Below are 25091 nucleotides of genomic sequence, written 5' to 3'. Positions count from 1 at the left end.
TGTATTTCTTTTGTTAAATTTTTTTGTAAGTGCTTTGTTCTTTAAAATGGAAATGTTTTCTCAACTTTATTTTCAGATTATTCATAGCTTATTTATAGAAACAGTTTGTTTTTTATATTGATCTGTGTCCTGCAACTCTACTAAACTTGTTTATTAGTTCTAATAGTTTTTTAGTGGATTTATTAGGATTTTCTACATAAAAGACTATGTCATCTACAAATAGAGATATTTTTACTTTTTCTTTCTAATCTTGATGCTGTTATTTTCTCTTTCCTGCCTAAGTGTCCTGGCTAGAACTTCTAGTACAAAATTAAATAGGGGTTATGAGAATGAACATCTTTGTCTTGTTTTTGATCTTAGGAGGAAGGCATTGGTCTTTCACATTATGGTATTTAAGTGTTTTGTTTTTTTTTTTTTAAATCATGAAAATGTGTTGGATTTTGTCAACTGTTTTTCTGTGTCTACTGAGATGACCATGTGGGTTTTTCCTTTATTTTATAAATATGGTGATTACATTAATTAATTTTCTGATGTTAATCAACCTTGCATTACCAAAATAAACCTTACTTGATCATGTTGTATAATACTTTTTATATGTCTAGATTGGTTTGATAGTATTTTGTTGGAGCTTTTTGCATCTATATTTATAAGAGATATTTTTCTATAGTGTTCTTTTATGATATCTGTGTCTGGTTTTGGTATTAGGGTAATAACCCCATAGAATGAATTAGGAAGTGTTCTCTTCTGTTTTTTTCAAGCATTTCTAAAACATTGCTATTATTTCTTTTTAAAATATTAGATACAATTTATTTGTGAAGGCATCTGATCCTGGGCTTTTCTTTGTGGGAAGTTTAAAATTGCTAATTCAGTCTCCCTGTTTGTTATAGGTCTATTCATATTTTCCATTTCTTCTTGAGTCCATTTTGGTAGTTTGCATCTCTCTAGGAATCTGTTTATTTTATCTGAGTTATCTAATTCATTGCATACAGTTTTTCCATAGTATTCCCTTAAAACCTATTTTATTTTGTAAGCTTGGTAGTGATGTCCCTTCTTTCATTTCTGAGTCTAGTAATTTAAGCCTTTTTTCTTTTTCTTGATCAGTCTGGCTAAATGTTTGTCAATTTTGTTGATCTTTCAAAGAATCAATTTTTCATTCTGTTGATTTTCACTATTGTTTTTCTATTCTCTATTTCTTTTATTTCTGCTCTAGTCTTTATTACTTCCTTTCTTCTGCTTGATTTAGATTTAGTTCACTCTTCTTTTTTCAGTGTCCTAACGTAGATGGTTAGATTATTGACTTGAGATCTTTCTTTTTTTTTTTTTTTTTTTTTTTTGTAGTACACGGGCCTCTCACTGCTGTGGCCTCTCCCTTTGCGGAGCACAGGCTCCGGATGCGCAGGCTCAGCGACCATGGCTCACGGGCCCAGCCGCTCCACGGCATGTGGGGTCCTCCCGGACCGGGGCACGAACCCGTGTCCCCTGCATTGGCAGGTCGACTTTCAACCACTGCGCCACCAGGGAAGCCCGAGATCTTTCTTTTTTAAAACTATAAGCATTTATTATAATTTCCTTCCAAATGCTTCTTTAGTTGATACATTTTCCCAAGTACTGCTTTAATTGAATCCCATAAAGTTTGCTATATTATGGTTTTTGTTTTCATCATCACAAAGTATTTTCTAATTTTCCTTGTGATTTACTTCTTGACCTATTGGTAATTTTGAAGTATATTATTTAATTTCCACATACTTGTGAATTTATTAAATTTCCTTCTGTCATTGAGTTCTCACTTCATCCCATTGTGGTTGGAGAGCATTCTTTGTATACTTTCAGCCTTTCCATTTCTATTGAGGTTTTTTAATGGTCTACCGCATGGTCTCTCTTTGTGAATGATCCATGTGTGCTTGAGAAGAATGTGTATTGTGCTTTTATGGGGTGGACTGTTGTATAGCATGTTGTTAGGTTTAGTTGATTTAGTGTCATTCAAGTCTTCATGTACTTGTTGATCTCCTGCTTGGTTGTTCTATCCATTTTTGAAAGTGAGACACTGAAGGTTCCAACCAGTACTGTTGAATTGTCTGTTTCTCCCTTCAATCTGTCAGTTTTTGCTTTTGTATTGTGGAGACTCTGTTGTTAGGTGCATATATGCATGTAAGTGTTATATCTTACTGATGGGTTGATCCATTTATTATTATTAAATGATCATCATTATTTCTAGTAACATATTTTTGTTTTAAAGTCTGTTTTGTCTAATATTAGAATAGCTATTCTAGCTCTCTTATGGTTGCTCTTTCCATGATTTAACTTCCATTGAAATGAGCTGGAGTGTCGGGTGAAGGAGTGGGTCATGGTTCAAATGCCACAGACTCTTGCTTTTCCTATCAAGATTTATTAGATTTTCTTAAATAAATGTTTCTCCACTTGTTGTATGCCATTATGATAATTTCCAGAGACTTCAAATTATTTAAAAAATAAATTTCACCAGTTATGGTTGTTTTGCTGGGGGGAAGATTCTTGGAGACTCTCACACCATCATTGTAGAAGTGGTACTCCTCAAATTTGATTTTAATCTCATCTCCATCTTCTCATCACCCCCACCATGTGCCCTTCCTTTCAGATTCAATTGTAACTTAAAAGACCTCAAGTGGGGAGGTTGTATGGAATCTGCTTTTGCATACCTCCTTCCATTTCCTTTTCTAGGTCTGGAAGAAGGGATTAAGGGAATAAATAAATGAATATTTTTTAGTGTAACTGTGTGGTTACATTATCTTTTAATAAATTCTTTCAGCTTAACAAACTAAAGCAGATGGCCATTTTGTGCTCTCTATGTGGCAGCATCCAATCCTTGCTTTCTCGTTGGTGTGTAAATGTGAGTTTTGTGGAGGGGGACCATGGGACCTCCTACTACTGCATGTTTCTCTGAGGTGGGAGACGTATATCTCACGAGTATATTCCAGAAGATCTCCAAGTTGATCTCAGGAGACAATGTGCTCTAGGCAGCAGCAGAGATGGGGATCTTTCCAGGACTGAGTAGAAGATGAATGCCCCATTTCCAAGGATCCACCTTACCTGAGTTCTTCCTTTTGGTGGGGCACTATTGAGTGCTTAATAGGGGACCAACAGTTTTAAACAGAACTTAGTTTTAATTTAGAACCAGAGTATAGAAGATTTTTAATGGTGCAGAATTAAATCAAGTCTAATTCTTAAAATCAATGACAAAGGATAGGTGTGTTAACATAAAATAAATTATAACTTTAAGACCAAGTTTAACAAAGGTGAAAATTGTATTCCCATTATTGAAATGTTGCTTAACTAAGCAAGAGTAACTCTCAAATTCACTATACTATATAAAATACTTTATCTTTCTTTACTTGGAGGAGGGTCAGCCTTTTTTTTCTATTCAAGCCTTCAACTGATTGGATGAAGTCCACCACATTAGGGAGGGCAATCTTTTTTTCTCAGTCTACTGATTTAAATGTTCATCTCATCCAAAAACACCCTTACAGAAACACCCAGAATAATGCTTATCAAATATCTGGGGTACCTTGTGGTCCAGTCAAGTTGACACATAATAACTGTTAAACTCCCTCAGTCTCTCCTTTCTTCCCTTCTTGCCCCATCTTCCTGGCTGTAACTGCCCAGAATAGAGCTTCCGTTGCACTGAGTTGGGTTGTAGAGTGTATGAGCATGCTGTGACTCAAATGCCACTGATTCTTCTTATTCTTATCAAAATTTATTAGATTTTTCTTCAATTATGTTTCTCCATTTGCTGTATGCTGTTAGGAGAACTTCTGGAGACTTTAAAATTTTAAATTCATCAGATAAAATGAAATCCATCCTCCCTTTCTTCTTTCCTTCCTTCCTTCTTTCCTTCCTTCCTTCTTTCCTTCCTTCCTTCCTTCCCTCCTTCCTTCCTTCCTCCAACACATGTTTATTAGGGCCTCTAGCCCTGCCATAGTCTCATTAGGGGAAAGTAACTTATCCACCCATCCTTGTTTATCAAACTCTTTGAGGAATAACTTGCAAAGATTGGAGATCCAAGAACTCTGGATGTGGACACTGAATGCCAGCCCTTGGATTCCCAGTGAAAGGTGTGGCCTGGAAAAGAGGTTTACATTGGTAAGCATCAGACAAGGTCTTTTTATAATGGAACATTTACTTCAAAAATCATCTGTATTCTGTGATTTAGAGGAGTATACATAGGTGAAAATTATGCATTTATTGATTTCAGTGTTTCACATTCTGGATTTGGCCCCAATTTCAAGATTTGAATTCTTTTAAATTAATACAGATGCTGTACATTGTTGTCCTTTCTTTTAATGCATTTAAGCAGTAAATGCATTAAAGCAGTAACCAAGTGACTATAGTTACTGTCTTCTGCAAAGAGTGAGTTTTTGTTATTTGATTATGTTTTTGAATATTTTTTATGCCTAGATAGAGCTAACATTTCATTTTATAGATATTATACATTGTGGGTATTAAAGTAGTGATGTATTTAGATTTTTCCCTGTAAAGTATTTATGTTCCTACATCAGGAAATTGAATCATGATTTTGTAACTTTCTTTAGTAAAAATAGCTAAGAGAGTTGTTTTGAAACTAGTGGGAGATGAACCATCTCTAATTCAACATTTTAATCATGGATACTTGCGGGGGTATCTTTTGGAATCCAAGTATTAAGAATAATTATTAGCTCCTGAAACAATGGGCATTAATTGTGTGTGTTTGTCCGTGTGTGCATGTGTGTGTGTGTGTGTATGTGTGTGTGTGTTTATGTTCAATTCAAGAAATGGAGATTAAATGTACTCTATGTCCAAGAATCTGTGCCAGGGTCACAAAAGTCATCCATCAGCTTTCAGTCTACTTGGAGGGTGGGGAACATGTAACTAAGATGGTAGAAAGCCTAAGAAAGTCCCTTCATAGGTTGGAATAAATACTAAAGAGAATAAATAGGTTGGAATAAATACTAGAGAAGAGAATAAGTGCAATTTGTTGGAGGGCCCAGGATATGCACAAGGGAGGTGATATTGAGATTATAAATATACACAGTTTGAGAAGGAATTAATTGCTTCCATGTTCTTTGCATTTTCATTACAGTATTTGTTTCATTCAGCTTTAGCATACTTCATTATTTGTACTTGCTTCTTGACTAGTTTTAAAGCTTCTTGAGGACAGGGACCTTGTCTTAATCATATTTGCTCCATATGCCTGCCATTCCTTTGCATCCTTTCATCTAATCTCCACAGGCAGTTGCTAAACAAATGTTTGTTTAATTAAATTTAGCACTACTATGAAGAGAAAATTATTCAGAAGCTCAGAGCTCTAATCTATATGGGTCAAAATACCTTTGATAAGAGAGTTTCAGATAAACAGATAAATCCTGTGAAGTAATTAACACTTCCCTTTGAAAAGCAATGTGGGCCCAGATAAAGTCAGAAGCTATGAAAATAATTTTGAGTAGCAAAGGGGATGTGGCAGGATGTCCTTGTCTACAGGTACACAGGAAAAAAAAGGTAGGTGGTGCTTGTAACAGATAGTACTGATGTACTTATTTTGTACCCATGAGTATAGATTTAACTGTTGCTTAGGATTAACTATAGTGCCCACCTCCCTATGCAAGGCTGTGTTATAAGGTATGAGTAGATAAAGAAAACTTGGTTCATGCCCACAAGGAAGTTTTCAAAGTATATTTACCTCAGAAACATAATATCAGCATTGCTTCTCTTGCTTCTGCCTTCCCAGTTTCTCATTAGTTGATTGTCACTACCCAGCATCAGCTATGTCCTGATTCTAAAGCTCATCCTGAGTGAGGCAGAAATATAGCCTCATTTTCACTATTCAGAAGGACTTGAAAATGAGTCCCACTCTTGGACCTGGGATCCAGGACCCAGGCAAGGGCGCTGGGCCATGTTGCTTTCTTGAGTCTTAACAGTTAGATTTGGAAGGGACACTGTTTTGTCACCACACTGCTGGAGTTGTACTTTTTGCTATTCTTTTGCTTTTATCTGGTCTGGCACCTTCCTTTTCCTGGACTTCCACCTTACCTCCCACTCTTCTGTCAGCCAAATCTCTCTGTCCATTTCCTTTGGCCCTCTGGCCCCAAACATCAACCTGCTTGGTTGCATTCAGTCTCTTTCCCTGGGGGTTAGGGCATCATCCTGGTGTATCAGACTGCAGGCCCCAACTCTAAAGGGAATGGATAGAGCTCCCAGCACTGCCATTATTGTCCTCTTCCATTTCCCGAGAGTTCTTACTCTCCTCCTTTTTCAATTTGCTATTCATGTGCACTCTGTCAGACCAGCTCACCCAGGAATTGTGCTGAGTTTTCTGGACTCCTTGGATTCTAAGTCTAGACAGCTGCCTTTCCCTGGGCCAGCCTCTGTAGCTGGGCCAGATGCTGTGCTATTCCCATCACCATTCTTACCCTACCTGGTTTCGCTCCTCTTTCTTCCAGTCCCATGTTTCTGAGGTCTCTTCAAACGTAAAGCTCAAGTGCAGGTAGGTATTGCTAAATCAATCTTGTATTAAATGATGCTTCCAATCTCGATAAAATAGCAAGTACACATATGTATTCAACTGAAAATCCATCCTCTTTAAATACTAACTTTGTGTCCAAGTGTTGGTATTTCTTTCCATCCATCCCTCCATCCATCCATCCTTCCAACTGATACTTAGCAAGAAACTACTGAATTCAAGCCATCTGGCTCAAATGATGACTGGTAAATTTAAGCCATACAAAAACTCTGAAGATAAAACTCTGCTAGCCTCAGAGTTTCTGAGATGACAACATGAATTCTTTAAATTTTCTGCAATATAATTATGAGTTATAAATTCTAGACCATGAAAGTAACTTTGAGACTAAGTGTATTTTAAGTTCAAGTAATAAAAATATGATCTCCACTCTATTATATGAGATTTTAAAACTAACTGTTATGTGTCAGGTACTTTACATAGTTTATAAGTTTTATCATTCTCCACAATTTAAGATATGAAAATAAAAAATGGAGGCTCAGAGAAAATTAAGTAACTTGTCCAAAGTCAATTGTCAGAAAGGAGTGGAGAAAGAGTAAAACTTAAGTATTTCCAGATCTAAAGTCCAGGTTCTTATATCTCACCATATCACCTCTCTAATATTTAATAAAGATTAAAAGCAGCATTTGAATTTTTAGAATATGATTCTATTAGAATATTTTATTATTTTTTCTTTAAAAATGGTGCTTTTTAAAATTCACCCTGATAAATCTACCCTTACAAGGTAATGTTACATTGCCATCTCCAGCCCCAGCCCTGCCCCCAGTATTTGTTTAGCATTTACATAATCAGGAATACAGCTAAAGAAGGGGGTTTGACCAGTAAAAGGAAACCACATGGCTTCACTTCTGCTCAGGAACTTTGCTTGTGGTACAGTATTTCTGCTCCTCACTCAAATTTTAACAGCTCTGAATTTTTGCCAAATTCTAACATGACCATTATGTGGTCTCCCAGTCCATAGCAGCAAGCGATGAGGGTGATGAAGGCATATAACTGCAAGACATCATAGCTGCCGTGTTTTGATGAGGAAAAGTGGGAAAACTATAATAGCAGGCAAAGGGACTAAGAAAACAGTATTTAAGAGACCATTTATTGTCAGACACTAGGTATACCTGCCTCAGTATGGCATTGTTGTATGATAATTGCCTCTTTACAACCATTTTGAAGGAAGCTGGTGCATAGGGACACACATACTGATGACTTTGGGAACCAAGTGAAAAATTAAAATATATTGCAGTTCTTTTTCTTGGAAGGCAGGAAAGTATATACTGCATATAAGGGTGCTGAAATCCAAAATGGTTTTAGGGCTTCAAGGAATGAGCTTCTATTACCTGAAAAATTCATTTGTTTGGAATATGCATCCCAGTGCTACCTCTTACCCTCTCTGTGACCTTAGGAAATTTATTCAGTTTCTCGTAGACTGTTCCTGTCTCTTTAAAATGAGGCTAATAGTAATGACGATAGGTCTGTTGTGAGGATTATATCAGGTCAAGTGTTAACACAACTCCAGCATGTGGTAAGTACTGAAAAAAGAGTTTGCTATTAAATTTTAGGTTCTGTCCATTCACACTTTGCCCATGTTTTTACTTGGGTCCATGGATTTAGGTTTTTCGAGTTTCAGAGTTAAAAAAAATTCATCCTTAGAGGTGTTTTTATTAGGGAATTTGCTTACAGTATCTTGACATCCATCCTTGCCTGAGTTCCTTATTACTTCTTACAGTTACATGAGACTCACTTACGTTTCTCATCTCTTTTTTTCTCACCAGTCACTCCATAGGAACCACATGGCAGCCATGATCTAGTTTAAAGAGCAATAGGCCAGCCTCCGGAGACCCAGATTTCATTTTGTCTCTGCCAGTAACTCACTGTGTGAACTCGGATAAGCAGCTTAACTTCTCTGGGCTTTTTTAGTCTGAGTTACTCCCTAATATTCTTATCACCTGCTTTTATAGCATTTTCTATCAGTCTTTGGAACTATTTAAATGCTTTCTTTGGATAAATTTAAATATATTCATACTATAGTGTTTAAGTATATGGACTCTGGGGTCAGTTTGACTAGCGCCAATACCCTTTGTGAGGGTAGATGAATTACCTAACTTGTCTGTACCTCTTTCTACTTATTTATAAAATGGAGATAAAAGTATTACTTTGTAGGTTTGCTGTAAGTATTAAAAAACTACTAATACACCTGCAGCATTTGAAATCATGCCTAGCATATAGTAAAAGCCCGAGAAGAGATACGGAGATGAAATCATTTTTAAAGAGCTGACAATTTAGTGAGGAGATTAAAGCATACACCAATAACAAGGAGGAGTATGGTACATATTCAATAGTGGAGAAATTGTAGAGTCTGATGGAGCATGGAGGAGGGAGCAATTAATTTCTACTGAAAGGCCCAGGGAAGGGCTCATGAATTAGGTCCACTGTGGTCTAGGTATGGAGGAGTGAGCTGGATTCAAGGGAATGATTTCTTGATGGAAGAAACAAGAGGAATCAGATGAGAAAACACAGAAAGTACCTGATATGCAGCTCTCTTTAGCTGCAGTGTTGATGCTGAATGAGGGCGTGAACTGGGAGATGAAGTTGGGAGAGTGGTCTGGGATTAGATCAGCAAGAAGTTTAGTGCTTTGCTAAGGGGTACGGAGTTGACTCTACGGGCAATAGGAAGCATTGAAGGCTGTTGATGCGATATGATACCATTTGTGAGTTAGGAGAAAGACTCATGTGATTCTGTAAAGGAGAAATTAGAGGAGAGAGAAACTGGAGTCAGAGAGGACAGTTAGAGGCCATTAGAATAGTCTAGTGAGAGATTGTGAGGGTCTAAATTGGAGAAGTGGTTGGGGGTGAAAAGAAGGGCTAGAACTGAAAGCTGGGAAAGTAGATGCTGTCTTGCAAATTCTCCCCGAACATTTTTCCTTTTTCTCTAAGCTATGGTTCCTCCTGTCCACCTACCCAGGTTCTGTGGAATTCCTTCTATGGTGATGCCGCTGTACTCAGTAACTCACGTGTACCTAACCACAGGGTTGAATGGCAAGACCTCAGTGAACTAGGAAGCCGACAGCTTTTATTCTCACTTGTTTAAGGTAGGGGATATTTTAGAAGCAGAAGACAGTCACACAACAAAGAGCTTTTGTGTAATTGAGAGGCTTCCAAGCAATAATTAATCTGAAAGTCTTCCTTTTCTTATAGGATACCGAACTATTGAGAGGTGCATTTGAACCTCTTCATTATATATCTGCAGTGGATACTGTGTAACAGTAATTTTGTGGGGCGCATTTTGTAATGCAGAATCTGTTGTATGGAGACATTGTCTTTCATCAATGCCTGGGTTTATGTAATAGCAAATATGAAAGGGAACATCTAGAGCAATAGAATTAACTATTATCGGTGGCATCTATGCATTGCAAGGCAGATGTTCTCTCTACTTGAAAGAGTACACTTTAAGCAATTGAAGGTCACTGGGATTCTCTTTAATTAGTCATACCTGGTCTGACAAAAGAAGGTGAAGTTCATGAATCTGTGTGAAATGCGAATCAGAAACCAATCAGTGAGCACCGATGAAACAGAATAACAAAAGAAGATCAGAACCAGGTAGAAACATAAAGTTAACAACTTTAGAGAGATAGCAAGGCCCTGATGAGAAGAGATTGCTATAGTATGGTTCTGGGCTTCATTAACAATTATTCTGCATTGACATGTATGATTATGTAGGTATATATACATCTATACATATAGATATATGCATAGATGTATATACATGGTATATATCTATGCACGTACATCAGTGATGAAAAATTCATTCAACAAATGTTTACTTAACACTGTGTGCTAGACACTCTCCTAGGTACTGAGGATAAAACAGTCAACGAAAACAGACCAGGTCCTGAAGAGCTTATATTCTAGTAGGAGAAACAGACAATAAATATATATCGAATCAGGAGATGATAAGCTCTAAGAATAAAAATAGAGAACATGTTAGGGGGGCAGAGAATGAAAGGCAGAGGGAGGGTTGTGTTTCATATAGTATGTTTATAGTAAGGAAGGGCCTCCTTAGTGTGGTGATATCTGAGCCAAGAATTGAAGAAGGCCTGCAGAGATCTGGGAAGGAAAAGTGGTCCAGCCAGAGAGGACAGGAAGTACAAAGCCCTGAGATGAGATGTCTTGGTATTTCTGAGGAACAGCAATAAGGCAAGGTAGTGGGAGCAGAGAGAGGTAGAGGAGATGCTAGGAGACAAGGTCAGAGGAACAGCTAAGTCTTTCAGGCCTTTGTAGGACATAGTAAGGACTTGGATTTTATTCTGAGTCAGATGGAAGCTTCTAGAAGCATATTATTAGTATGTATGCTAACCACATAGAGTTAATTTTATAACTTGCATCTAATTCTTCATGATCCTATTTTTACATCTAAACATTCCTAAAATAAGAGATGTCCCCATCTAGTCCTCTTTTGTCTTGTTTGCCTTCTTCCTGTCAACAGTGCCCCAGCACACTGCAGAGGCGGCTCTGGATGCTGTCCTAGGTTCTGCCACTGTATCTTGGGTAGCTTTAGTAAAACACTCTTTTTTTTTTTTTTTTTTAATCTTTATTGGAGTGTAATTGCTTTACAATGTTGTGTTAGTCTCTGCTGTACAACAAAGTGAATCAGCTGTATGTATACATATATCCCCATATCTCCTCCCTCTTGAGCCTCCTCCCACCCTCCCTATCCCACTCCTCTAGGTCGTCACAAAGCATCGAGCTGATCTCCCAATGCTATGCAACAGCTTCCCACTAGCTATCTATTTTACATTTGGTAGTGCATATATGTCAATGCTACTCTCTCACTTCGTTCCAGCCTCCCATTCCCCTGCTGTGTCCTCGAGTCCGTTCTCTATGCCTGCATCTTTATTCCTGCCCTGCCACTAGGTTCATCAGTACCATTTAAAAATTAATTAATTAATTAATTAATTTTGGCTGTGTTGGGTCTTCGTTGCCGTGCACGGGCTTTCTCTGGTTGCGGTGAGTGGGGGCTACTCTTCGTTGCGGTGCACGGGCTTCTCATTGTGGTGGCTTCTCTTGCTGTGGAGCGTAGGCTCTAGGCGCGTGGTCTTCAATAGTTGTGGCACGCAGGCTCAGTAGTTGTGGCTCGTGGGCTCTAGAGCTGGCAGGCTCAATAGTTGTGGCGTACAGGCTTAGTTGCTCCACGGCATGTGGGATCTTCCCGGACCAGGGCTTGAACCCAAGTCCCCTGCATTGGCAGGCAGAGTCCCAACCACTGTGCCACAAGGGAAGTCCCAGTACCTTTTTTTTAGATTCCTATATATGCATAAGCATACGGTATTTGTTTTTCTCTATCTGACTGACTTCACTCTGTATGACAGACTCTAGGTGCACCCACCTCACTACAAATAACTCAATTTCATTCCTTTTTATGGCTGAGTAATATTCCATGTATATATGTAGCACATCTTCTTTATCCATTCATCTGTTGATGGACATTTAGGTTGCTTCCATGTCCTGGCTATTGTAAATAGTGCTGCAATGAACATTGTGGTACATGACTCTTTTTAAATTATGGTTTTCTCAGGGTATATGCCCACTATTGGGATTGCTGGGTCATATGGTAGTTCCAATTTTAGTTTTTTAAGGAACCTCCATACTGTTCTCCATAGTGGCTGTATCAATTTACATTCCCACCAATAGTGCAGGAGGGTTCCCTTTTCTCCACACCCTCTCCAGCATTTATTGTTTGTAGATTTTTTGATGATGGCCATTCTGACCAGTGTGGGGTGATATCTCATTGTGATTTTGATTTGCATTTCTCTAATGATTAGTGATGCTGAGCATCTTTTCATGTGTTTGTTGGCAATCTGTATGTCTTCTTTGGACAAATGTCTATTTAAGTCTTCTGCCCATTTTTGGACTGGGTTGTAAGACACTCAGAACTTAGTTCTCCTACCAAGAAAATTAGGAGTACTCTCACCAAATTCACTTTATTAATGATTTAACAAGAAAAAAAGAAATAAAATAATACCCAAACTCATGATCTTATAATATTCTTTGTCTTTACATAATTGCCACAGGGCTTAGCATGTAGTAGGTATGCAATAAAAACTTACGGAATAGAATTAGAAAGGTAAAATGGGAGAATATGTAAAATGCTCTCCAGGTTTCTTTAGGGCTAATACAATTTTATTTGCTTAGCTCAAAATACTCTTTCTGGGGAGCATGACTCTTGATAGCCAGAAAGTGAGTTATTTTTGTTTTCCTAATGCTTTTATGACACTCTTTTTTAAGAGTTTATTTAATTCTTTAAGTTAGAGAATGAAATGGTTCATTCTGCTTAGATTGGACTTTTGATGATGCTACAGATAATATATATATAATTATTCCTTTCACAAAATTTCACCAAGAATCTTAGCACATGCCTTCTCTTATAAAGCTTTGCAGAAAGTTACATGATACTTCTTTTGTGTCCTTTGAGTCTAGCTTTTTTGATAAATTGTTTGCAAAAATGGCCCGGAATTCTTCCTCTTTCTATAAGCATGCGCTTTTGTGATGTGACTTTGCAGCAACTGCCATCAAGAGGTGGTATCACTTTCTCTACCACTTGAATCTGGGCTTGCTTTGCCAGTGGGACATTAGCACATGTGATGCAAGTAGAACATTCAAAAATATAGCACACAGGACCCTCCCTAGCTCCTCTTGGTAACCCTGTTACTACTACTATGTGGATAAGCTCAGGCTTACTTGATGGATGATGAGTAACTTATGACCAGTTCCTTTTTTTCCTGCTGGCAATAGACAGGCAACCACAAGACATGCCAATGAGGCTATTATCAGCTAACTGACACATGATTGAGTCTGACCAACAACATGTGGACCAGAGATGAATGGTGTCAGCTGAGCCTAACCCAAATTGCGAATCCACAGAACTGTGAGCAAATAAATGTTTTAAGTGCTAAGTTTGGGACAGAAAAATCTAACTGATATAGCTCATATCCCTATTTGTTTATATTCTGTGAACCCCAAGGTGTATTTTCTTTTTGCTTCTCTTTTCTCCAAAACACACACTGTGGTAGAGACATAAGGCTTCTGATCATGAGTGCCAACGTATGGCAGGGGGGTAGTTTCCCCCCACACCACCGAACAATTCTCTGACACCAGCTGGGTGTCCTACAATTCAACTGAATTCTGACACCACTACTTGGAGACAGCATCAAATTCCACAGATTAAGGGCTCAGTCCCACAAGACTGTCCTCCACCTCAGATGCCACTTGCAAATCCAGGTTGTTACTTGTACTTCTGACCAACTGGCTATAAACCAGAAGTTCTCATGACTTCATCCACGGGTTCAATAAATTTGTTCGAGTGGTTTGCAGAACTCAGGAAACCCATTCACTCACTAGATTACCAGATTATTACAAAGGATATTAGAGGATACAAATCAATAGCCAAATGAAGAGATACTTAGGGCGAGGTACCAAACAAAGGAGTTGCTGTCCCGCGGAGTTTGGGCTCGGCATAGTGGCATGTGGAATGTTCTGATTCACCAACCTGGAAGCTTTCTGAACTGCTTGCTTTTGAGTTTTCATGGAGGCTTCATTACATAGACGTGATTGATTAAATCATTGCCCATTGGTAGTTGATTCAACCTCCAGCTCCTTTCCTGTCCCCAGAAATCAGAGGGGGTGGGACAGAAAGTTCCACCCCTTTATCTAAGGTTGGTTCCCCTGGCAACCAGCCCCCATCTTTAGGTGCTTTGTAAAAGTCACCTTATTAACATAAACCCAATTGTGGTGAAAAGGGGCTTGTTATGAACAACAAGACACCCATTTCACCTTTATGGCTCTGAAGTGATTTTAAGAAGAGGACAAGAGACCAAAGATACTCCCATTGCTCTTATAGCTCAGGAAATTCCAAGGCTTTTGGGAGCTGTGAGCCAGGAACCATGGACAAAGATCAAATACATCAGAGAAATGTATTTTGGTCATCTGAGTAATATAGATATATATTTCTTATATCACAGTGTTGTAGACAGCTGGTCCCCCAACATCCACTTTTTTCTTTTTCTTTATTAATAGACCTCCCCACTTCCTCTACCTCCTCATATTTGAGTTTTATCTGGGCACACAGCTGTCTGGCTTAGACTAAATTTCCCAGCTTCTCTTGTGGCTAAGGTGTGGTCACGTGACGAAGTTTTGTCCAGTGGGCTGTGAGTGGGAGAAATGTGTGGTTAGAAAGCTGCTTGTTCTTCACTCTCTCTTCCTTCCTCTCATTTTCCCCTCCTCATTTTCTCAGGCTGGCATATTGAGTCACCTTAGACCCAGAGATGGAAGCCACATGTTAAGGGTAGCAGAGATAACCCACCAGCTCAGGTCCCAGAATGACTTTGCAAATCAGATCTAGTTACCCATCCTGAACCACTTGCCTACCGCTGGTGTGTTACGTGAGAGAAAAATAAACTTCCATGTTAAGTATGCCACTATATTTTCAGGTCTCTTTATTATAGCAGCTTGACTTTTACCCTAACTCATGCTTAACATTTGCAGACCCAAACACATAAACACACACTGCCTAATACAGTACTTAGAACTCAGGAGCTCAGTAAATGCTAGATTCATGCACTTATTCAATAACAGTGACTGAGCTCCTATTGTGTATTAGGCAGAAAGTTGCACAGATAATTGCTTTTTTTTTTTTTTTTGGTCGGGAGCTAACAAATGAGAAGGGAAAGATAGAAAAAAATTAACATAAAAGGGGAATTAAAGGTGACGAGAACTGTAACAGAGGACTCTGTCAGGGGTGGTATCCAGAGAAAATGAAAGGATTTGGACATCTCTTAAAAGTTTGCCGCAGTAGGATGAAACACAAATCATGAAACGAAGCATCCATTCAACGCAACTGTACAATTTCTTTCACAGAGTTTGGAGCCTCCTCTCACTTGTTTCTGGGTCACTGACCTTGAGCTGGGGCGGGGGTAGGGGATGGCTACTGGCTTACTGTTTTCTCACTTCGGACTTCCAACACTAGCTTTTCAAAGGGTTTTGTGTGTCGGGTGTAGGGGTGGCAGTAGGGACGAAAGTTAGGTTTAGAGGATTACTGACAATCCTGTAATAACTTTTGAAATAGATTTTCAGATCAATTCCCATTCATTTCCAACTTTACAGAGAAAAGAGGACCAGGGAAGGATCAACAGTTATGAGAAAAACTAAGGAAAAAACTTCACTCACCACAACTGGAAATGGAAGATATCTCTTTATTCTCATATCCCATTTTCTTTTCCCCACCATCTCCTGTGGTTTATTTGTGTTTTCCTCCTATCATCCACAATGATGTTTATTTTATATTGAGAATATCCTGGGAAGAAGATACTAAGTGAGAAATCATTGCAAAAGTTCCAGAAGAGAACACATACAATATCTTGGGTGTTAGAACTAAGAGATGCTAACCATGAAGAAGAAATTGTGTCAAATTAGGTAGTCCTGTCTGTTTTGTCTAATTGCACAAAATCTCCTGTCATGCTCATTTGCAGTAGTGTTGTTTTTTATTTTGAGTTATAATGGCCTTGCTGTTTATGAATAACTTGCCCAAATGTGGCCTACATTTTAAAAATACCTTTCATTTTCAGGTTGTAGGGTATATGCCTTAATACAAATCATTCATCCTCTGTAAGCCTCAGTTTCCTCATCTGTAAAATAACTAGATGATCTTTGAAATCTCCTTTGGGCCCCAAATTCCACACTTTGAATTCCCTTATAAACGTTGGTTAAAGTCTGGTGACAACTGTAGCTACAATGACAATAGAATAATGAAGCATATTAACATTGGTGTTAATGCAGTAATCAGCTGTGTTTTGTTCCATATGGCAATTTATTTCAACAATTAAGCCAAACTCCATCTGTTTTGGCATACACAATTTTTCAGACGGGTTCCTGAACCACATCTCTGGAAATCATTTCATGTTTTTCAAATATTGCTACCATCAATAAATGACAACTGTGCAGGATCTTTCTGATTAAAAAAAAAAATCACTGATGGCAAAGCCCATCTTATTTGACAAAGCGATTGTTTTGCTTATTTGACCTTACAGATATGTTGCACGGTCTAATCAATAGACCCAGAAAAGGAAGATAGATCTCCGTGTCAGCATGGAGGGAACATGCATGGGTTGCTGGATTCTAGATCAGGTAAAGCAAACCTCAACACTGTCTGCAGTGGATTTCAATTTTTCTGACCTGAGGATCCTGTTGGGATAGGATGTGCCTCAATCTGTGACAGAGACAAGACAAATGGTACATTACACACATCTGGCAAGGGTGCCTTTCTTTGGCTTGGGTTGAGCTGCATTGACAGAATAGCAATAGGGAACCATTTGTCTTTATAACACTTGACAAGAGGCATGATTACTGCTGTAAGGGTATCAAAATAAAGAAAAAAATGAGCTGTCCAAGAGCCCTGTTATTTATCACATTCAGAAACGCTAACCCAGACTAGCAGGATAGAAATTCCTTGTCAAATTGCCTCTAAAAATCATATTTTCCTCCCAAGATAGTATGTGAAACCCATGGATCTCACCTGTGTTCCCCATCCCCTGTTTTTTCAAGTTGGGGACAGTCCCCTCCTGACCCAAGCTGTCCCTCCATAGCCTGGGAGTTGCCTCCATGTGGCTCATTGCATGTCCCAGCCTGACAATATGCACACCATTCCCTGCATGTACAGGAAAAACAGGAAAAAAAAAAAACCCTGCTAGCTGGCAGCTTATTAACAAATATTGAATGTATACAGCAAAAATTCGATTTATTTTGCAGCAAGTGTTAGGATGTCTCCAGGCAAATTAGAGCCAGAGCTGACTTTGTTCAACCCCTTTATTTATTTTCCCGTTCCTTGTTTCCTAATTAGGCAGGCTTTCTTCTGCTTCACAAACACACTCTCTGCCTAAATCATTGCAGGTCTATTGAATCCTGAGCACAATGGGCTTATACATTCATATTAATACCTTGATAAGGAGGTATAATCCACCCTTTTGCATAAAGCCGCCAAATAACTTCAAGAATGATTCTAAATGCCTTTATGACACAGTATGTATTTTCCTAGTCTGAATTGTGGGGTCCTGCATGTACTATTGCCAATGAATTTTCCAAAGAAGTTGTGAACAGTAGATGGGTCTAAGAAGTGTTTGCTTTGAAAGGCCACCTCCTTCAGTGTATGGCACCAAAGTCTTTTTCTTTTTCCTTCGAAGTGTTCTCTTTCAGCGGGCACTTGCTCACAATTCCTCATGAAGAGCAATTCAAGAATTAAATCAATGGCCATGTCCTAAAGTTTGTTTGGAATTCAACATTTTACTTGGACTTAGCATTCTTTTGCAGGGTTTAGAGCAGTTCTCAACCTTGGCTGTCCATTAGAATTATATGAGGAGCTTTAAAAAAATGTTGATGCCCAAACCCCTTCCCAAACCAATTGAATTAGAGTATCAGAGGGTGGGACCAGGGCACTGGCATTTCTAAAAGGCTCTCCAGGTGATTCTAATGGGCAGCAAAGTTTAAAAGCCATTGGTTTGTAGGGTTTTTATCATTAGAATATATCTAGAGAAATTTTGTTCAGTCATTCAGTAAGTATTTGAATGACTACTATCCATTAGGAAAAAGACTATGCACCTTTATGTCTTGGGGGTTCAAAGACATAAAGGAATTTCTATGTTCTCAAATTAGCTGGTAAGTTAATAGAGGCCATGAGGTTTTCATTCTTTCCACACATATTGATCCTATTATGTGTTACAAGCACTGGGGAGTCAGCCGAATCCAAGACAGACAAGGTCTCTGCTCTCATTGAGCTTGCATTCCAGTAAACACATTTTAAAAATAGGTACTGATGAGGGAATCCCCTGGTGGTCCAGTGGTTAGAATTTGGTGCTTTCACTGCCAGGGCTGGGGTTCAATCCCTGGTCAGAGAACTAATATCCCATAAGCTTCACTGCATGGCCAAAAAAAAAAAAGTACTGGTGAGCTCTATAAAGAAGTGAATACAGAGGTAATATGATAGAAAGTGGCTGGGACAGGGGAAGAGTTCTGGGATACTTCTCTGAGCAGCAGGCCTGAATGATGTGAAAAAAACAGTCAAATGAAGATCTTGAGGGATTGAGTCCCGGGCAGAAGGAACACCAGTGCCAATGTCTTGATGTAGGAGCCAGCAACTGCATGGAGCAGAAAGAAGCCAAAGTCCTCAGAGGAGGTGAGAGTCAGAGATGAGGTTAGAGGTAGATAGGGGGCGTGAACATGCTGCACAAAGGTAACCTTACAGAGAGAAGAAAGCAGGCAAGAGTTGGAGGTGCAGATTAATGGTTCTGAGCATTAAGAGAGAAAGGACTATTGCTTTCGTAGGGCCATTGGGTGTTCATAGAAAAGGTGGTTTTGAATTGTACCTTGAAGGAGATTGCCTGAGAAGCTGGAGGGGAAAAGCATTTAAAATAGAGGTATTTCTCTGTAAAGACATAGAAGGTATGACAGTCTAGAGTATGAACAGAGAATAGCAGATTGTCCAGCTTGACTGGAATGGATACATGAAGCAGTCATGGGAGCTTAGAAGTTGGGATAATAAAGGACTTTGTATGTTGAGAGCTTGGACTTTATGCTAAAGACAGATGGAAACCCAAATATATTTTATGTTTATTTCTTCATCCTTATATCTGGCCAATTCCTGCCTCGCTCCTTGTATCCCAGCAACTCCAAACTTCTCCTAAGCACCCCACATCCCATTCATACATACTTACAGCACCATGCCAGTTGGGTCTTTGTGATTGTCATGCCCTCTGTTCAGAATATTTTTCCCATACCCTTGGGCTCCTCCTTGTCAGCTAGTCAATCTGCTGCTCAGTCATTGAGTTAGCCACAGTTCCTTCAGGAAGGTGTCTCCGACCTTCCTTGTTGACTCCATAAAATGAGAGGCATATTTCCTTAAGGGCACTTGCCATGCTGGGTCACTCATTCTTGAGTGCTAGAAAGCAGCTCTTTACAGAGTGTTAGGTACTGTTCTGGGTGCTTGCGTTACACTCTAATTGATAGATGGGCAAGAAACACTGAACATAACAAATAAGCAAATTATATAGTTTGTTATAAGATAGTAAGTATGGTAGGAAAAAGTAGTTCAGGATATGGGTGTGGTGCAGGAGGGTAGAGTAAAAGGTCAGTAGGTCTAATTGAGAAAGCAAAATCTGAGCAGACATTTAGATTGAACAACTATTCCAGTTTGCATGAGACGGAGTCGTTTCCTGGGATGCAGGATTTCTAGTACTGAAACTAGGATAGTCCTGGGCAAACCAGGATGGTTGGTCACTCTGGAACAGTTTGTTAATATTTGTCCCATCTGCTAGTTTTACACAGCTTGAGGATAGGTTCTAGAGAGGCAGTGTAACGTAGCTTAGATTACAGGCTTTGGAGTCAGACTGGCTGGATTCAAACTATGGCTCAAACATTGTGACCTTGGACTAATAAGATTTTTAACCTCCCTGAGATTTTGCTTCTTCATATATGAAATGGAAGTAGCTGGTACAGAATAAACAGTCAATAAGTGTTGCTGTTATTATTATTCATAGTGCCTAGCATGGTCCTTGGGGGCAGTTACTCCTCAATAGATGTTTATTGAAGGAACAGATGAATAAATGACAATCTACCATGTACCAGGCACTGGGCTAATCTCTGGACGTACAAAAATGAATAAGGCATGATTTCTGCCTTCAAGAAGATCACAATCCAGCAGGGGAGACAAACATGCAAACACCATATTTTGTCATACAACTGCGGTCTTTCTCCACTGTTGCAATCCTTCCATGATGCACTCTTGTTTTTTTTTGTAGGGCATATAACCTTCTAATATACTACATAATATTCTTTTTTTTTCCTACATAATATTCTTATGTGTCACAATTATTCCCACTGGACTGCAGCTTCTTAAAGGCAGGGACCTTGGTTTTGCTCATTGAGATGTCCCAAGTGCCTGGAAGAGTACCTGGCACCAAGAAGATGCTCAGTTAAGTTTGGTGACTTAATGAATGGAAGTTCCATTTCATGTGATAAGAGCTTTAAAGAGGTATGTACAAGGTGTGGATGATTCCTTCTTTTGGACAGAGTCAGGGAAGATTCCACAGACAATGTCGTGTTTTATGTTGACCTTGAAGGATTTATAGTGTTTCTTTAGGAGGAAAAGTAGGATGGTATTTCAGGCTCAGAGGCCAGCAGGAAGGCCTGCTAGAGCCAGGAGAGCCAGGAGAATGCAGGGTCATGGAAGGCAGAGAGAGGGATTAAGGGAGTGACTTTAAGAGAACCTGAAGCAGTTGAACACAGGGGAGGTTTAGGAGACGTTTCAGCATGCTGGTGGAAAATGGATCAAAGGATGAAGCAGTGTGTGGAGTGACAGTGTGGAGACCAGTGTGTAGTTACTCAAGAATATGGCTGAAGATGAACTGGTAACTTGAGAGAGGACGATCTTAATTTTTAGTGAAGTAAGATCACTTGAGCATGTTAGTAGGCTAAGAGGAAATAGCCAACAGAAGAGGCAACAGAATAGACATAGAAGAGGGCACAATTGATGTAGTGAAGTTCTAGAAGGAATAAGAAGGGATGAAATTGAGAGCACAGAGAGAGAGAGAGTTTGCTCTTTCGTTTTCAGAAACTAGAGGTAGGGAGGAGAGGATGGGCATTTTACCACTTTTGTGGAACCCAATAATGATTCATCATGGAAGATGGTATTGTTATAGAAACTGAGTCATTGGCAACTAAATTGAATTCTGTTACCTCACTTTATGTTGGATGACAGTTAAGAAATGTGGCAACTTTCTTCAGGGGAAGTGTTTAGAAAAAAATAATTTTTTTAATTGTTAGAAAACACAGAGCATTGAATTGGAATTTTCTGACTAACTCAGAATTTACAAAACACCATTTATGTTTCCAACCATTGTTAAAAATGATTGCATTTTTTTCTTTCATGAGAATGATAAATTGAAAGAACATTTTGTTTTTAAAATTTTGAACTGATTCAGAAGCTTCTCCAAATTTTAATTAGAATTATCCCGAGTTGCACAGGTAGATACAGATGGTGTAAGGAATTGGGATTAATGGGTATGGAATTTAGGATGTCCATGGAGAGAGCCTTTTTTTCCAAAAAAAACTCCCCAATTCCAGTTGTAGCAAAACTATTTGTGAATCGAGGATTTCAGTTATTTAGCTTTTACTTATTTTTGACTTTTGTATTACATGCGAAAATTAACTTCTAGAAATTAGGAAATGGAAGATTATAATAATGAGTAACCGGGTTTTGCAATTTAAATTTTTGCTTATAAATTTTGTATTGGGTGGGTAATCTTTATATTCTGCCATCAGCCAAAGAAGTGGGTTGTCTCTGAATATAACTATTATATTATCAGACATAATAGTCTTTTCCTCAAGGGCAATTTCTCAAACAAATGATTTCAAAATCAATAAACACCCTGTAGCCTCCTGTTTCAGAATTTACTTATTCATGAGATGCTTATCTCTCTGTAAATTCCCAGGAAGAATTCTTATTGCTTAATCTCACCATATTGGATTGAATGTTTATCAGTTTAAAATTAGTTCTTATTAAATTTTCTTGGCAACTTTGTAACCGTCTCAGGGGTTTCTCCCCTAGAGAGTTATACTTACTTTTAAATCTTACATGAGTAGAAACTCATTTTAACATCCTAAAAATCATTAAACATTGGCCTGCCCATTTATAATGGGTTGCGTTTCAATATAAATTGGGGCAAAGGCCATATGCCTGCAAACAGTGCTTTTTAAAGAGACTATTTTGTATGGCTGCATGTTTTCATTATTAGACACTGACAGTCTCCATCACCGACAGGCAGTGACAAATTGAAAGCTGAAGCCGGGTAGAGGTTGGTGTAGGTATCTTCTCATTTTTCACCTTGAAGGCTGTTTCTGCTGTCCTTTTGTTTGGTCACAGTATCATTAGTAGCTTCTTTCCAAATCTAGGGATGTGATTGGATGTCTGTGGAATTATATTACCACATACATGGCCAGGTAACTAAAGAGGAATGGATGGTCTGCTCTGACCGCCTGGTTGTGAGAGAGGATGCCTGTTCAAGATGGCGAGCACCTCAGAAATAATGCTCTGCTGTGGGCTTATTTGAATAATCTCTCCACTCATTAAACACAGCTGCAAGGCAAGAGGCAGCAGAGTTCAAAAGGCAAGCCAAGGGAATATATTAGTAATAGAATTATAGTTTAAGCCTTAAGGCATGTTTCCGCAATATTTTTGTGCTCCATTAATTACAGCTAGAACACTTTTGTCACTTACTAAAAAAAAAGTTAGAGGAATATTTTGACTAAGAAACCTAAGTAAAATGTATATGTTTTATAAAAGTGTTAGGTAGGCTGCAATTAAATTTTAAGACAAACTCTGGAAGTTATCCAACAAGTCATTTCCTTATTGTATAATATAAATCCCTGGTGAGCTGGGATTAGAAACCGTCGGTACAATTTAGCTTCCAGAGTCACTTTACCCTCCACACCGTACACGGGTGTCTTCATACAGCCTTCTGTGTGAGGATAGCTCTGTGTGTGTGTGTGCGCGCGCGTGTGCCTTCATCTGTTGGGTGATTTCTGGTCTAAATCCCAGAATGCCTCTTACTCATATCCACTCAGAACATCACATTTATTATAGGGCTAGAAAATATTTAATGGAAGAGAGAAAATAGTGGAAATAAAAGGTGGAAACAAAAAGCAAAAGTTTCCTTTGGAAGGCTTCACTGGCAGCTTTTCTCCTGTTTTTGAAGTTCAGCGTCACTTTGGGCTCTTCTAGAGTTGCAGGCTCTCAGATCTTGTTTTTGCTCTTGATATATCCCCACCTCAATCTCATCCACCACACCATCTTGCCTGGATGACTCACCAACATGACTTTTTAAGATATTAGGAATTTGATGTATTTAAATTCTGAATGGTTTAACTCTGAATCCAAGTCTATATCTTCCCTAGGGTCGGGAATTGAATTGAGTTTTATTACCCCAGGGAAGCATGTCCTCTTCCAATACAAAAGCAAATGGCTTTCACATTGTCACAGAGTTTCTATAAGGATTTTAAGGATATATTGAATTCCAAGGGTGGACAACTCCATTCTTTGTCCTCTCCTCACACACCAGCATCAGTTGACAAAAACTGAGGGTAGATGTAGCACAATCAGAGGATGTAGAGAGATTTTAGTTCTCTGTTTTCTCTCTCATTTCCTTATTAAGCTCTTCCTAAGGCATGATGCAAAGTGGTGAGCCAAAGAGGTTTTTTGTTTTGTTTTGTTTTTCTAGGCATCTTATTCATCTAGCGTTGTTTGAATAAACAGTTCTTTGCAAGTGAATTTTCCTGATAACTGAATATAGCAAAGTTTGAAGAAGAGTAAACTGATAATTTGTCATTTGCTTTCAGATTGGATCTCTGCCTCTATCTATGTGACTTTGTATGTGTTCAATTATAGGTAAGCAGTGAGTGTGGTAGGCTGAAAAATGGGCCCTCTACATCCTAACCCCTAGAGCCTGTGACTGTTATCTTACTGGGCTCAAAAAAGGGTCTTTATGCATGTGATTAAGTTAAGAATCTTGAGATGGGGAGATATCCTGGATTTTCCAGTTAGGCCCTAAATGCAATCACATGTATCCTTATATGAGGAAGGCAGTGGAAAACTTGACACACACAGAGGAGAAGCTGGTGTGGAGGTGGAGCAGAAGGATTTCAAGATACTGGCCTTGACGATTGGAGTGATGTGGCTGCAAGCCAAAGAATGCCAGCAGCCACCAGAAACTGGAAGAGGCAAGGAATGAATTTTTCCCTAGAGTCTCTGGAGGGAGTGTGATCCTGATGACACCTTGATTTTGGCCCAGTGATACTGATTTAGGGCTTTTGGCCTTCAGAACTGTGAGATAATAAATTTCTGTTATTTTAAGCCAATAAGAATGTGGTAATTTTTTATAGCAGCAATAGGAAACAAATAGAGTAAGGGACTCACAGAACATCCAAACACTGGGGCCTACCAGCCAGGCAAATGAACCTCCACAGTGTCTAAAAGTTCCATTTTTGCAAATTATCTTCTAGGCTAGTTGGAATAGTCCAGCTGCCTGTTTCAAATTCAGCATTCATAAGCACAAAATATTTAGCAGAAGGAAAATAAGCCTACTGATTTTTTTTTTTTTTTTGCGGTACGCGGGCCTCTCACTGTTGTGGCCTCTCCCGTTGCGGAGCACAGGCTCCGGACGCGCAGGCTCAGCGGCCATGGCTCATGGGCCCAGCCGCTCCGCAGCATGAGGGATCTTCCCGGACCAGGGCATGAACCCGTGTCCCCTGCATCGGCAGGCGGACTCTCAACCACTGCGCCACCAGGGAAGCCCAGCCTACTGATTTAAAGACAATAGACCGAAAGGAAAATATAGACTTGGTACCCATTAGCTCATTCCTTCCTCTTATTTTTGGCCTAAAGGTACAAGTTCTTACAACCTGGGTGCTCTTTATCAGAAAGGACGTAGATGGCGTTAGATATGATACAAATAACTCTACCTGGCTGAAGATCCGG

At 39.0% G+C, this 25091-nt stretch overlaps 1 protein-coding gene across 2 annotated transcripts in view; it reads left to right on the top strand.

The window, feature by feature from the left end:
• LOC111168723 (uncharacterized) overlaps window positions 1–25091 on the top strand; it is a 567745-nt gene that overhangs the window by 412902 nt on the left and 129752 nt on the right. Inside the window, exon 2 of one of the 2 annotated variants that reach the window (XR_004024460.2) lies at window positions 16600–16696. The gene's annotated coding sequence lies outside the window, so the exon portion shown is untranslated. Of the gene's footprint in view, window positions 1–16599; window positions 24974–25091 lie in introns of those variants that run through there. The other variant, XM_089920016.1, reaches the window with a different exon arrangement.

Source organism: Delphinapterus leucas, chromosome 11 (genome assembly GCF_059928025.1).
Source record: "Delphinapterus leucas isolate spDelLeu-1000000601 "Yukka" chromosome 11, BTC_Dleu_Yukka2, whole genome shotgun sequence".
In the NCBI taxonomy this organism is placed as follows: domain Eukaryota; kingdom Metazoa; phylum Chordata; class Mammalia; order Artiodactyla; family Monodontidae; genus Delphinapterus; species Delphinapterus leucas.
This window is presented reverse-complemented; position numbering and strand designations above follow the sequence as displayed.